The sequence below is a fragment of the Cervus elaphus genome, chromosome 21 (genome assembly GCF_910594005.1).
Source record: "Cervus elaphus chromosome 21, mCerEla1.1, whole genome shotgun sequence".
Taxonomy (NCBI): Eukaryota; Metazoa; Chordata; class Mammalia; order Artiodactyla; family Cervidae; genus Cervus; species Cervus elaphus.
Window position 1 is genome coordinate 68,640,511 of NC_057835.1, and position 13,167 is coordinate 68,653,677.

The 13,167-nt window shown below is 42.1% G+C and overlaps 1 protein-coding gene across 4 annotated transcripts in view; it reads right to left on the reverse strand.

Moving 5' to 3' along the window:
* CPQ (carboxypeptidase Q) overlaps nt 1-13,167 on the reverse strand; it is a 529,074-nt gene that overhangs the window by 422,984 nt on the left and 92,923 nt on the right. The gene's annotated exons all lie outside the window — the stretch shown is intronic.

The following is a 13,167-nucleotide window of genomic DNA, read 5'->3' on the forward strand; positions in this document are numbered from 1 at the left end:
TTAGTGAATAATGAAAGCAGGGCAAATGGTACCCTGAGTGGCAGTCCCATTCACAGAGGCAATCCCAGGAGCTCTGGGTTGGGAGGTGTGGGGGTGATAACCTGCTAAGACATCTACCAGCAGACCTCTCTCCTTCCACTGGCCACACTGAACACCCATGGCCCCACTCTACAAATGTCAAGTGACCTCTCTCTTATCCCTTCTCAGCCCATCAGGATGAGCCAGAGGGCTAACTCCTTTTTGTCCCTTGACATTTTATTGCTTACCAGTGAGCAGTTTTGAGGAATTGTAAGAAAATTATTTGGACTCACTTTACTAATTTTTTTCCAGATTTCTTTGTCCCTTTCTTGACTGTATAAGATGACAAAGCCTTAATTCCTACTGTTCAAAAACAGGCATCTTTCTCATATAGCTGAATGTAACTGGCTTTTGACCTACATCATGCTGAGACTAAGAGCAATAAATATGAAGCTTCCTTACATGTTGCTGCAGTGAAACAATACGATTAAAATGCCAATAAATTAAATCAACCGTGAACTCTAGGACAAACTTCATCTTCTTGGCTTGCAAAATCTGTACGGAAACTCCAAATGGATAATGAGACAGTTCTTGGTCCCTTTGTTAGCGAAGCATGCTGCACTGACAAGGAGGGTGGGTCCCCTTGAGAACAGGGGTCCATGATCAGTGACTCTGCCACATGTGCACACATCTGCAATCAGCAGCCATGCCAAGCACATACAGTCAACAGAAACACAGACAAGTCATGAAGAATGCAGCCCATACCCTTTGAGGGGCCAAATACAAAGCAGGTAATCATAGACATAAGTAAGTCTGAGGTCCTGTGATCTGAGAGAACTGAAGAAAGGGACAAAACATCATGGGATTTTAGTCTCATAAAGTCCTAGTTTTCTAGAATTTGGACCCCCAAAGTAACATTAATAATAGGAAGTGCTTTGTTTCCATCAATAAAACCAGTGAAGCATTTGTCTTCGATCTGGTGATGTTAAAAAAAACTACTACAAGTCACAGCAGTCTCTTCCAGAGGGAAGGCAGAGAATATGGCCTTTCTTGAATCAGACAAAATGCAGAAGGCTTCCAGAGACTCAGCTGCAGAAAACTATAAAGTTAGAGATATATAGATTTAATTACGATTTGCCAATACAGGGTTACAGTAAGCTGACTGTACTAATGGGTTTTTACTGCTAAACAGCATGTTTTCCCCCATCTCTCTTCCCCTGAACTGGTTAATAATAAGTTCCAAGGAACACTCTGGTAGAGATATTAGAAATTTCCTTTGGAACATGCCTTTTTGTTTCCCTCACTTTAGCCAGCCCCCCACACCCCATTCTATAAACACAAAAGCAGAAAGACTCACTGAATTGTGCTGCAAACACAGTTCTCATTACAGCCCAAGCCAGAGAGGCCTGTTCAGCAAGTCACTAACTGCAAAATTTGCTATTAAACCTGTCCGACAGACATGGATGAAAATGTGGGCTTCACTAAACAGCTGTTAAGTTTCATGAGCTTAAAAAGAAAATACCATCTAGCTATGCACTGTTAACAGAAACTCACCACTCGGTTTTAAAACCTGATCTGCCGATACTCTTTGCCCCAAATCCTAACATTTGCTCTCTGCTATGAGAAGGCTGCCACACAGCACCATCAGCAAACATGAGCTGAGACAGCGCGCGCGCACACACGCACACGCACACACACGCACACGCTCACTTGACAACAGTGAGTGCTCCCTCCTCTTGCAGCGGGAGCACTCAGCACCTGTCGCTTCAGGCTCCTGCACCTCTCAGTGGTGTCAAGGGGAAATGAATGCGCTGAGCCCTCCCTGTCCCAGTGGTCACACATTAATCAGAGGTGGCAAAAGAAAAGAGTTAAGCCAAACAGATTCACAGTAATGGAGCTAAAACAATTACTCAGAGTGCTTAATCAGTCAATGTAAAATAAAACCCTTGTAGCACTCCATCAGAGCACAGCCAGCCAAATTATCCTGGGGAGAAAGAACACTCATAAAACAAGTTTTCTGCAAAGTGGAGAAAGCAAGGTGATACAGCAGATGTTTGACAGCAGGAAATTAAAAAGCCAATTTTAAAAAATAAAAAAAGGAATTAGGGAGACACTTAGAGAGAGATGAGTTTGGAGTATGGAACGACGACAGTGGGGAAAATATATCTCGGTCCAGAGGTGAGAAGGGAGGAGGAAAAAAACCATAAAGAGGCATGGAGCACCAGCTGAAAGTAACTTTTCTTAACGGGAAATTTCTAAATCCCAAAAGGAACTTATTAAAAGACAATCATGCATATTAGGAGACTGTATGATTTAAAGGATAACAAACATGGACTTAAAGAAAAGATTCTCGGATCCCAGACAAAAACTGCAGAAGAAAAAAAAGGAAAAGAGAGCCATTACCTCTGGGGAGAGGAAAAAAAAGGCTTGGGAGGAGGATGGAGAAATAAAAGGTACCACAGCTCGTCTGGGTTTTGGTGATTTATTCCCCATATCTGACTCAAAAGATGAAAAGCCTATATAGTCAGGTCACTGAAGTCATTGTTATGGGAAATGAGGTGAGCAAACATGAAGTCGGGAATAATCACCCATAATTGCCTAGAGGTCTGCTCAATCTGTGAAGGATCGGCCTGTTTCCTAAACGCAGTGCGTGTGATTTCCCTCCAGAGGATGCAGGAAATTGTACCCTTTGAAACAGATGAGAAGTTTTGGATAACATCAGCTTCGATTGGAAAGCCCCCAGGTAATGAGTCGGCAGCTCACAGCCTGCACAGCAGTGTCGGATACGTTTAGCAGTAGATGAGGGGAAGTTTGTTGTGACAGCTGGGCAGAAAAACAAGCCCGAAGGTTAGGTGGATCTGCAACAAGAGACGGTGGTTTGGGTTTGGAAAAAGCAAAGGCGTCTTCAGATGAGGAGTACACAGAGAAATGAACAAGAGAAAAACGCAGTGCGGCGGAAGTAGCGGAGCCAGTGGTGCAGACTTCTTGGCATCGTTTCTGCGTCAGAAAGACCTGCTCATCGGTGGGAACGCCCACCCAACACAGTTGTACCATTAGCTTTTATGGCAGTTAAGGCCTAACCAAGAGCTGGAATAATGTACTACTTGCAAGATGCATAGATGCAGAGTAATCGAGTTATACTCCAGGATGATTTTACTCTGTTTGTCCTCCCCGGAGACCAGCATCCAGGCCTGTTCCCTCCACCCAGTCACGAAGGCCATCTCTCAGGCTCCGCACAGGTGAGGGCTGCCGTCCACCCACCTGCCCGCCCTCCCTCCTCCATGGTATTCTGTTCAGCGCCACCCACGGGGCTTCATTTATTTATTTCTCATCTTCCCTCTGCCGTCACCACTTGCTCAGAGGCCAACAGCTTCCCCTCACGACGTGTCACCGGCAGGACAGGAAAGCCCTTGTGCCGTCCACAAGATGGTCCAGACCAGCATCAGAGGGAAAAGCCCCGGGTGAATTGGAAGCAGGAAGATAAACGACAAGTGACAGAGATGACAGCTGAAAATCCTCCAGAACTGACCACTGTGTGATCACGTTCCTCACTGGATGCAGGCGGGAGCGGGGGATAAAGGAAGGGAGAAAACCAGTATTGACCCTTGCCTCAGCACGTGACTGGGCTCCATGCTTTCATATATATCATCTGATTTAATCCTCTTCCTCAATCATGGAACGAAATAATAATAATTACTTCCAAAACAGAGGTTCAGCGAACATCAGGTGATGTGTTTATGTGATCTGAGTGATTTGCTCATTGCCACTTGAGTACTAAAAAGCAGACACTTTTCCTCTGATTCTCTGAAGGGGTAACTTTGACTCAACTTTTGAAAAGCCTTGCCTGACTTGATAAGCTTGGGTTGGATGATCTTCCTATAGGCCCCAGTGCTACTCTGCTCCAAGTACTTTCTCCATGGTACATATCACTTTGCATCATAAATCGCCTGTTTCTCAATCTCTGTCTCTAGGCTGAAGACTCACTGAAGGCAACAGCTGTGGTTCAGTGTCCCTTAGTGCTAAATACAATGCCTGGGCTATATGCGCTTGAGGAATGCTGGCCAGAAATGAAAGTCCCACCCCATGCTGTCTCTGAATAGTACTGCTTGGAATTTTAATTTAACCAAGTGCTTAGCAAACTGAAAAAGAGAAGCTGCAAAGATTAAATGTGTCCTACTTTCAAGCTCCTACTGTATAGTCTCAGTGGTACTAATGCTATTATGTGGAACACGGTTATGGACTTGTGAAAGAAATAGGGTGTTTAAATGCAAGTGACTCTACAATGCCGCGGTACTTGCTATTCCCTGGTTGAAAATGAATGTTAGGTGGAAGGAAATGTTTGTCTGACAGTAGGTTTTTTTCCAGGTTCTATTCCACAGAGTAATGAGAACACTGTAAGTTCAGTCTTCACTCTTGGAGTCCCACAGACACCAATAATTCATACAAAATATCACAACTTCAAAATGTTTAAGGTGCTCTGAACTTTGGTGGATTCTTTCTTTTAGAGATGGGAACAAGAAGAGAGACAAATTATCAATACCTCTTAGCCCATGTTTTCAGGAGACATTCTGGCTTCTGCACCATAGAACCCATGCAATAATTTTAGCAATTATATTCCAATGCCTGACTCCAAAGCAAAAAATTAGTGACTTGACCACCAGGAATGTGTGTACTAAGTTCAAGCCCAGATCAGAGTGACTGTGTCTGAGTTATCACCCCTGAAACCCCATCAGTTAGTAAAGTCTAACCAATCCAGAAAACCAGTGTAAAAAGGTCGGCCAAACAACGAAGTCCAGAACGAAGCAAACCTGCCTCTAGTCACTTTTCTCTCTTGTTCCAAACACATCTAAGTACAGACTTTCATAAAGGCATGTGCAAAGGCTGGTTTTACTGAATTCCATACCCAGTGGGGATAGCAAATTGTGGATTTAAAAAAAGTAGCCTCTAGCTACTAGAACCAAAGTTGAACGTGCATTTAATTCAAAGGTACTGAACTCTATGAAAAAAAGCTCAACCTTTCTCAATTTGTCATGGTATTTTGTGGTTCCATGCTGAAATAGCAGGTCTGCCAACACTGTAAGGAATCTCCTCTTGGTCTCCTGACTGGCTGGACTGGATATTTCCTAAAGCATACAAGAAAAGAGTTGCCCAATTGCTATCAGGATAGTGGAAATTCTAATAGGCCTGAAAGCTGATGGCTAATATTCTTGTACTTTTCACCTTATTTTTTGAGTCTTCATACCATTAGTCCAAATGTTTCCAGCCACTTTTTAAAGCAGCTTTATTGAAGTATAATTAACATATAGTAACATTATGTATTTAAAATACACAATTTGATGAGTTTTGACATATGTTTAAACTCATGGGACCATCGCAATTAAGACAATGAACATATTCTTTCAAACTCCCAAAAGTTGCTTCACGCCCTCCGCTTGACAATCCCTCCCTTCTACTCCACCTTGAACCCTTTTACCCCTGGCCCAAGGAAACCACTGATCTGCTTTCCATTAATAAACATTGGTTTGAATTTAGTAGAATTTTATATAAATGGAAGTATATAGTATGTATTCTTCTCATGTCTGGCTTCTATGACCCATCATAGCTATTTTGAGATCCACACATTGTAACATGTATAAGTAAGTTCATTTCTTTTTATTGCTGAATAAAATTTCATCATTATGGATATACTGCAGTTAATGTATCCATTCATCTGTTGATAGATATTTGGGTGGTCTCCAGTTTGGGGAAATGACAAATAGAACTAGTATAAACATTTGTGTAAACTCTTTGTATGAATAAACGCCCTAGTAATGGAATGGCTGGGCCATGAATGTGTGTTCAACTTTTTAAAAAAATGCCAAATTGTTTTTCAAAGTGATTGTGCCATTTTACATTCCAATAATATATTAGAGTTCTAGTTCTTTCATATCTTTGCCACACTTGGCATGGTCAGTCTTTTTTATTTTCCTAATGGTGGCTTTGTAGTTTTATTTTATATTTCTCTAGTGACTAACAATGCTGAGTATATTTTCATGTGCTTATTTGCCAACCACATATCTTTTTTGAAGAAGTATATATTCAAATCCTTTGTCTGTTTTTTGCTGGGTTATTTTCTTATTAGTCAGATCTCATAGTTCTTTATATATTCTGGATATAAGTTCTGTGTCAGATCTACAACTTCCAAATATATATATATATATTTTTTTTTCGCATCTGTGATTTGTCTTTTCATTTTCTTAACAGTGTCTTTTGCAGAACAGAAGTTTTCAATTTTGAAAAAGCCCAATTTATCAGTTTTCCCCCAAAACTTATTATAAAGCTAATGTAATCAAGACAGCATGGTATTAGAGTACATATAGATCAGTAGAGCAGAACAGACTACAGAGATCAACTCACATTTATATGAACAACTGCTTTTCAACCAAGGCCCAGAGGCACTTCAGGAAAGAGAGGAGGTTCTTTTCAAAAAAAACATTGCTAAAACAGTTAAACATCTATACCCAAAACAAAAATCCCACTTCAACACATATATCATGGATTCAATTATGTCCCCCTCTCAATTCATATGTTGGGGACTTCCATGGTGGTCCAGTGCAATGAACCATGCAATGCAGGGGACACGGGTTCGATACTTGGTCAAGGAACTAAAATTCCACATGCTAAGGAGCAATGAAGCCCGCAAACTACAATTATTGAGCCTGCATGCCACAATCAGAGTTTGTATGCCACAACAAAAGATCTCACATGACACAACTAAGACCCAGCACAGCAAAAAAAAAAAAAAAAAATTCGTATGTTCAAGTCCTAACTCGCAGTACTTCAGAATGTGACTGTTACTTAGAGAGAGGGTCTTTAGAGGGGTAATAATTTAAAATTCGGTCATATGGGTGGCCCTTAATACAGCATGACTCATGCCCTTATTAGAAGAAGTCAGAACTCAGATATGCATGGGGAAGGACCATGTGAAGGCAAAAACCGCCACCCAGAGCCCAAGGGGAAAGGCCTCAGGAAAAGTAACCCTGGTGATACTCCAACCTTGGGCTTCTGGCCTCCAAAACTGTGAGAAAATAAATGACTTGTTTAAGCCACTCAGTCTGCAGTGCTTTGTTATAATAGCCGTAACAAATACCCAAAACTCTCACCATATATAAAAATTGACTCAAGATGGATCACAGATCTAAATTTAAAACTTAAAACTATAATAACTTCTATATAAAAAATATTTGTGACCTCAGGTTAAGCAAAGATTTCTAAGATACAACACAAAGTAGGATTCATAAAGAAAAAACTGATGACTTGGGCTCACTTTTTAAGCATTTTTCCTTAAAAAAAAATCTTATGCAGAGCCCCTATACAGAGAACAGACATAAACAGAGCTTCTTTTGAAGAGGCAAGGATGCTGCATGGTTTCCTTAGTCCTTCTGTCACCTTCCTTTGTGTGAGGAAGATGTCTCTGAGACATCTCTGCAGAACACAGAGCTCAAAGAATAAAAAGTGGAAGCCATTAGATTTTATTAACAGGATGTTTGGATCTGCCCAAAATAAAAACCACTAGCTTTTACTGAGAGGCTATTCAGGTGTTATGTAATGTGATAGGCACTTTATTATTTGCTTTTTTCCTTTTAATCCCATGACGTCGATGTTATTTATATTCACACATGAGGAAAATTAAGGCTCTCATAGCTGGTACATTTCACAGGTGAAATCTGAATCCAGTTCTGACCCCCACGTCCATAATCTTTCAGGGACACCTCACAGTATCTTGAAATCAAACATTAAAGATAAGAACCTAGCCTTTTGTGGCCATAAACCGTTGTACAAAATAACAGTCAATTCTAAAACATGAAACTATTTCCCTATAAAAATAAACTCTAGCTAAAAATAATGTATTATAAACATCCTGATATACTTCCAATAAAGCCACACCAGCATGTGATAGTGTGCTCTGGGGCCAAGTTTTTTGGCAAGTCCCCTTTCCCATACACACACACACACACACACACACCTTCACTACTATCAAGCATGTGGCACATGGGGGGGTTGCCGCTGGTAAATTCCATTTGTTTAAAAGCCCAGCTAGGGGCTTCCCTGATGGCTCAGCAGTAAAGAATCTGCCTGCCAAAGCAGGATTTAATCCCTGATCCCTGGCTCAGGAAGATCCCCTGGAGAAGGAAATGGCAACCCACCCCAGTGTTCTTGCCTGGGAAATCCCATGGACAGAAGAGCCTGTCAGGCTACAGTCCATGGAGTTGCAAAAGAGAAGGACACGACTCAGCGACTAAACCACAACGAAAGGCCTAGCTAAGCTAGTTTACTGTGCTCTATGCAGAAGAGGGCTAGGATAGCAGTGGTGATGAGTATATTAATATCACACAAAGAGTGAAGGGACGGAGCCCTGATTAGATTTGATGATATTAGTAGAGGTAACAGTTAAAATAATATCTGAAAGTGAAAGTTGTTCAGCCATGTCCGACTGTTTGCTACCCCATGGACTATACAGTCCATGGAATTTTCCAGGCCAGAATACTGGAGTGGTTAACCGTTCCCTTCTCCAGGGGATCTTCCGAACCCAGGGATTGAACCCACGTCTCTCACATTGCAGGCGGATTCTTTACCAGCTGAGCCACCAGGGAAACCCAAAGTAATATCTACTCCTTATCAAGTCATAGGGACTTAATATCACATTATCTCATTTAATTCTCACAACTCTGGAAGCTAGGTATCAATAACGTAGTGTTATAGATGAAAGAAAGGCTTAGAAAGGATAAATGGTGAGGTCAAGTTCACACAGTAAATGAGGGACAGAGGCGCAATCTGCACCCAAATTTGTGACTGCAGAGCTGATTCTCTGAACCTGTGCTGCAGAGTGCCTCTCTCATGGAGAGTAAGAGCACAGAAAACAGAAAACTTCTCCACCCTGAGTGATTTCTCTGACCTCGTTGTCCCCTCACTCTAGTTCCCTAGGGTAGGGCAGTCACCCCCCCGATCACCCTACAGACCCTACAGAGGTGGATCCCCATTGGGGAAGTCAATGTAAGGCTTCTGGGAGAGGAATGTGTGGGGTGCTGAGAGGGGTGGACAGTGGAGAGAGCTCTGGCCCCTGGAGGCGGTGAAGTCACAGAGGAGGGCGATGTGTCTGCAAGGCAGTTTATCTGCATGTGATGGCATCACAGGCTTCAGGCTGGCTTAGGCATGTCAAGTAGGCATGCAGCCTTCTTCCCATGAGCCAAAAACCCAGCCTGGCCAGGCCTCCTTGCTCAAAACCACCTCATACCAAAAAGGTCTTAGAAAGAACAGGAAAACACTTGTCACCTACGACCTCCTCACTTTGTCACTAAAGCATGAGAGATTCAGAAGGGAGGTTTTTACCTGAAACAGCTGCTTATTTCCTAAGAAGTCTCAGGCAAAATGCTCAGCCACACAACAGTTTAATCAACACACATCCTGAGACTTTTATAGCTTTAGTTTTTCTTGTTAGAAGACTGTGCCTCTCTCTGACATAATTACAAGTTCCATATTTTTGCCCTAAGGCTAAAATGTAAATCATTTCCTGGTATACCACAACTTCCCAGCACTGACTATATAAGGCAAGGCTGCATAGCATTTAAAATTAAAAACATCATTTTCCTGAATGTGTGTGTCATTATGATGTTTACCAATGTGTTTTTGCAGCTTAAGTCCCAGTTCTTATGTATTTCAGTCAAAGACCTGCTGGCATCATGATATAAGCTAAGCAATGTAGCCTAAAACTCGCCAATTTTTCTTCTCTTTGGCTTCTCTGAGTTCCTTCAGAGCATACTTTATGGGGCTCCAGAATATTGATTATAATGCCTATAACCAGCAGGGGCTAAATTCCTCTCTGTTGGTTAAAGTCCTCCTTTGGGCCCTGAGAAATATCGCTCCCTCTCATTAGCCGTGAGAGTATCACCACTGACAGACCTGGGAAAAAAATCCTTACTCCTCTACTCATAAGCTTGCAGAAACTTCTTTCACCTCTCCGAACCTGTGTTTCCTCCTTCACAGTGTGGGAATGGTAACATCAGATTTCTGGAGTTCTCAAAAGTGACACAGGTTTCCAACAGCCTCTGGGCATAAAATCAGCGTTCAGTACATGCTCGGTCCTGTCACCTTCTCTACCCCTCTCACACACACAGCTCTCCCAATTCTACCCCTGACAATAAACCCCAGATCTGTAAGGGTCATAGGGAGGAGAATGAAGTTTGTAATCATAGCTCAGGAAATCATTAGAAGGCGCAGCCTTTTAAAAGCTAGGCTGTGTTGAACATCCTCACTGGCTCTGTCCAGTATAAAGCTAAGAGGGAGCCAAGTAGCTAAGAGCTTAGGTTATGAAATCAGAGAAACCTGGGTTCCAAGTGCAGCCCTGTCAGTGCTAGCTGTGTGACCTTGATCAAGTTGCCTAACCTGTCTAAGCTGCGGTTCCCTTGTGTGCAACTGGGGGGATAACATGGCTGGCTCCGCTGTGCTAGGAAGAGTACTAAGTGGCAACATGAAAGGACTTCCCTGGTGGTCTAGTGGTTAGGTCTTCACCTTCCAAAGCAAGGGACGTGGGTTCGATCCCTGGTTGGGAAGCTAAGATCCCACATGCCTCGGGGCCAAAAAAATCAAACCATAAAACAGAATCAATACTGTAACAAATTCAATAAAGACTTTAAAAGTGGTCCACACCAAAGGAACAAAAATGACATCATGAATATAAAAGATCTAACATAGTGGTTGGTGGTGGTGGTGATTTAGTCGCAAAGTCGTGTCTGACTCTTGTGACCCCATGGACTGGAGCCCACCAGGCTCCTCTGTCCAGGGGGTTTCCCAGGCAAGAATACTGGAGTGGCTTGCCATTTCCTTCTCCAGGGGGTCTTCCCCACCCAGGGATCGAACCCGAGCTTCCTGCTTTGCAGGCAGATTCTTCACCGACTGAGCCATCAGGGAAGCCAGCACAGAGGCTGGTCTGCTGTAAATCCTCGGTGTTAGTGATCGCCTCCTTTACTAACAGTGATAGGCAGCAACACCCTTTTCACCCTGGCCAGAGACCCAGCTCCTGGTCCGCATGCTGCCACCTTACTCGCTGCAGGACTCGGGACGAGTCACTTAAACCTTCTGCACCTCAGTCTTCTCATCTATAGAACAGGAATGAGAATAGCCTCCCTACATCCCTCACAGCATTGTTGAGAGTATCAAATAAAATAATGACCATAAATCACCACAAAAAAATATGATACGGAAATTTCAGAAGTTATGATTACTATGATACAAAATGTTATAGAAATGCTAATGGATACTAATCATAAGGTTCTTAAGTTCATCCAAAAAGCAAGTTGGTCTGAATAGGGCTTAACTGAGTGCAAAAAAAAAAAAAAAAAAAATCAAGCCAGAAGCATCCATTAGTCAGGAAATCACACTTCAAAGAAGGATTTTAATGCTTCATACATATTTATGTGGTCTATTTCTGACTTTGGAATTCAACAGCCCATTTTTCTAATACTAAAATCTTTTCTCTCACTGGAGGTTCAGGGGAAAGAAAAGAAAGGAAACAAGAGAATAAGCTGAGCCCCGTGAAGGCAGATTAAAGGCAGGACAGGGATGGAGCCGGGGGAGGCAGGCCATCCCCCGCAGCCCCGGAGCAGCACGCTTACTGGCTTGGTCCCCGGAGACAGGTGAGGCAGCACACGCTTCCCCCACCAGGAGATCAGAAAGCAAGGGGGTGAGGCCTGCACAGTAGGTGTCTGGGTTCCAGATTCTCCTTCGAAAACATAATCCCACTTTGTCCTTTTTCAAGCTTTGGTGGAAGAAAGAGGAGTAGAGCTATTGGCCCTTCATGAAGTTTATCAATAAATAAATATCGAACATCCACTGAATGGGAAATACAAACAGTTAAGACTTTTTTTAAGTCTTAAGTTAAACTGGTGGCTCGGCTGGTAAAGAATCCGCCTGCAATGCAGGAGACCTGGGTTTGATCCCTGGGTTGGGAAGATCCCCTGGAGAAGGGACAGGCTACCCACTCCAGTATTCTGACCCAGAGAATTCCATGGACTGTAGAGTCCATGGGGTCACAAAGAGTCAGACACGACTGAGCGACTTTCACTTTCAAGACAACTTTGATCTTCAAGAAAGTAGCTCATGGTCTAATTGGTGATTCAGTACCTAAGATACTCATCCATGCAAGTGATAAACCAGGATGTGGAAGCAATAAGAAGACTCAAAAAAAGGTTCGAGGGAAAAAGTTGGGAGATCACCCAAGATGAGTTAAGTGAGAGAGAATTCAGCCTCTGAGGATGAATTAAAAACACAAAAATAAACATAAAACATGAAAACTTAATAATAACAATAATAATAACTAAAGAGAAAACCAAAAGCCACCTGAGATCCCTAGCTCATCAAAATTCAGTAATGATTGGCTAATGAAATGAAAGGCTAATGATTGGTCTTCTTAGCATGGTAGTAGGCTAGATGTGCATAACAGGGCTTCTCCTCACTTCTCATTATAAAAACCACATATAATAGCTGGTAAACCCAAACACAAACACATGTAATAGCTGGTAAAGTACAGAAGCCAAAGATCTGAAGGGATAATCAATCACTATGGGTATCAAAATTCCATTGAATACAGCCTCAGTAGGAATGGGTTAGGAAGAGCGTCCTTAGACTACGCATCACAGGCTTCATCTTTAAATCCAGACAAAGAATGGTCCAAAGAACAAAGGAAAAGATCCCTATCACCTCAAAAGTCAGCACCAAATTTCAGAATACTAGAGCTGCAGTGGTCAGAAGTTCTCATAGAACAGCTTCCTGTCTATTGGCTCTGTCTAGACTACTTTGCTAAGAGACCTCAGCTCTCTTAACTTAGCAACATAATGAATACAGGTGGAAGCATAGTTCTTTTAGAAAAAGTATCACAAACAAGAACAAAAACAGGAAGAGTTCACATTCTGGGATGACACATTAAGAGTATTTAATGTTTTACACTATTTTAAAAACTGCAAATAGCATGTAACCTTATAGTTTAAATAATTGCAAGGGCTGTATTAAGAGGATATTAACTGTAATCCATCTAAATCCTTGATAGATGAATGCCTGCTAGATATAAAAATAAGAAATAAAGAAAACATGAAGTTAAATTTTTACATTAAATCT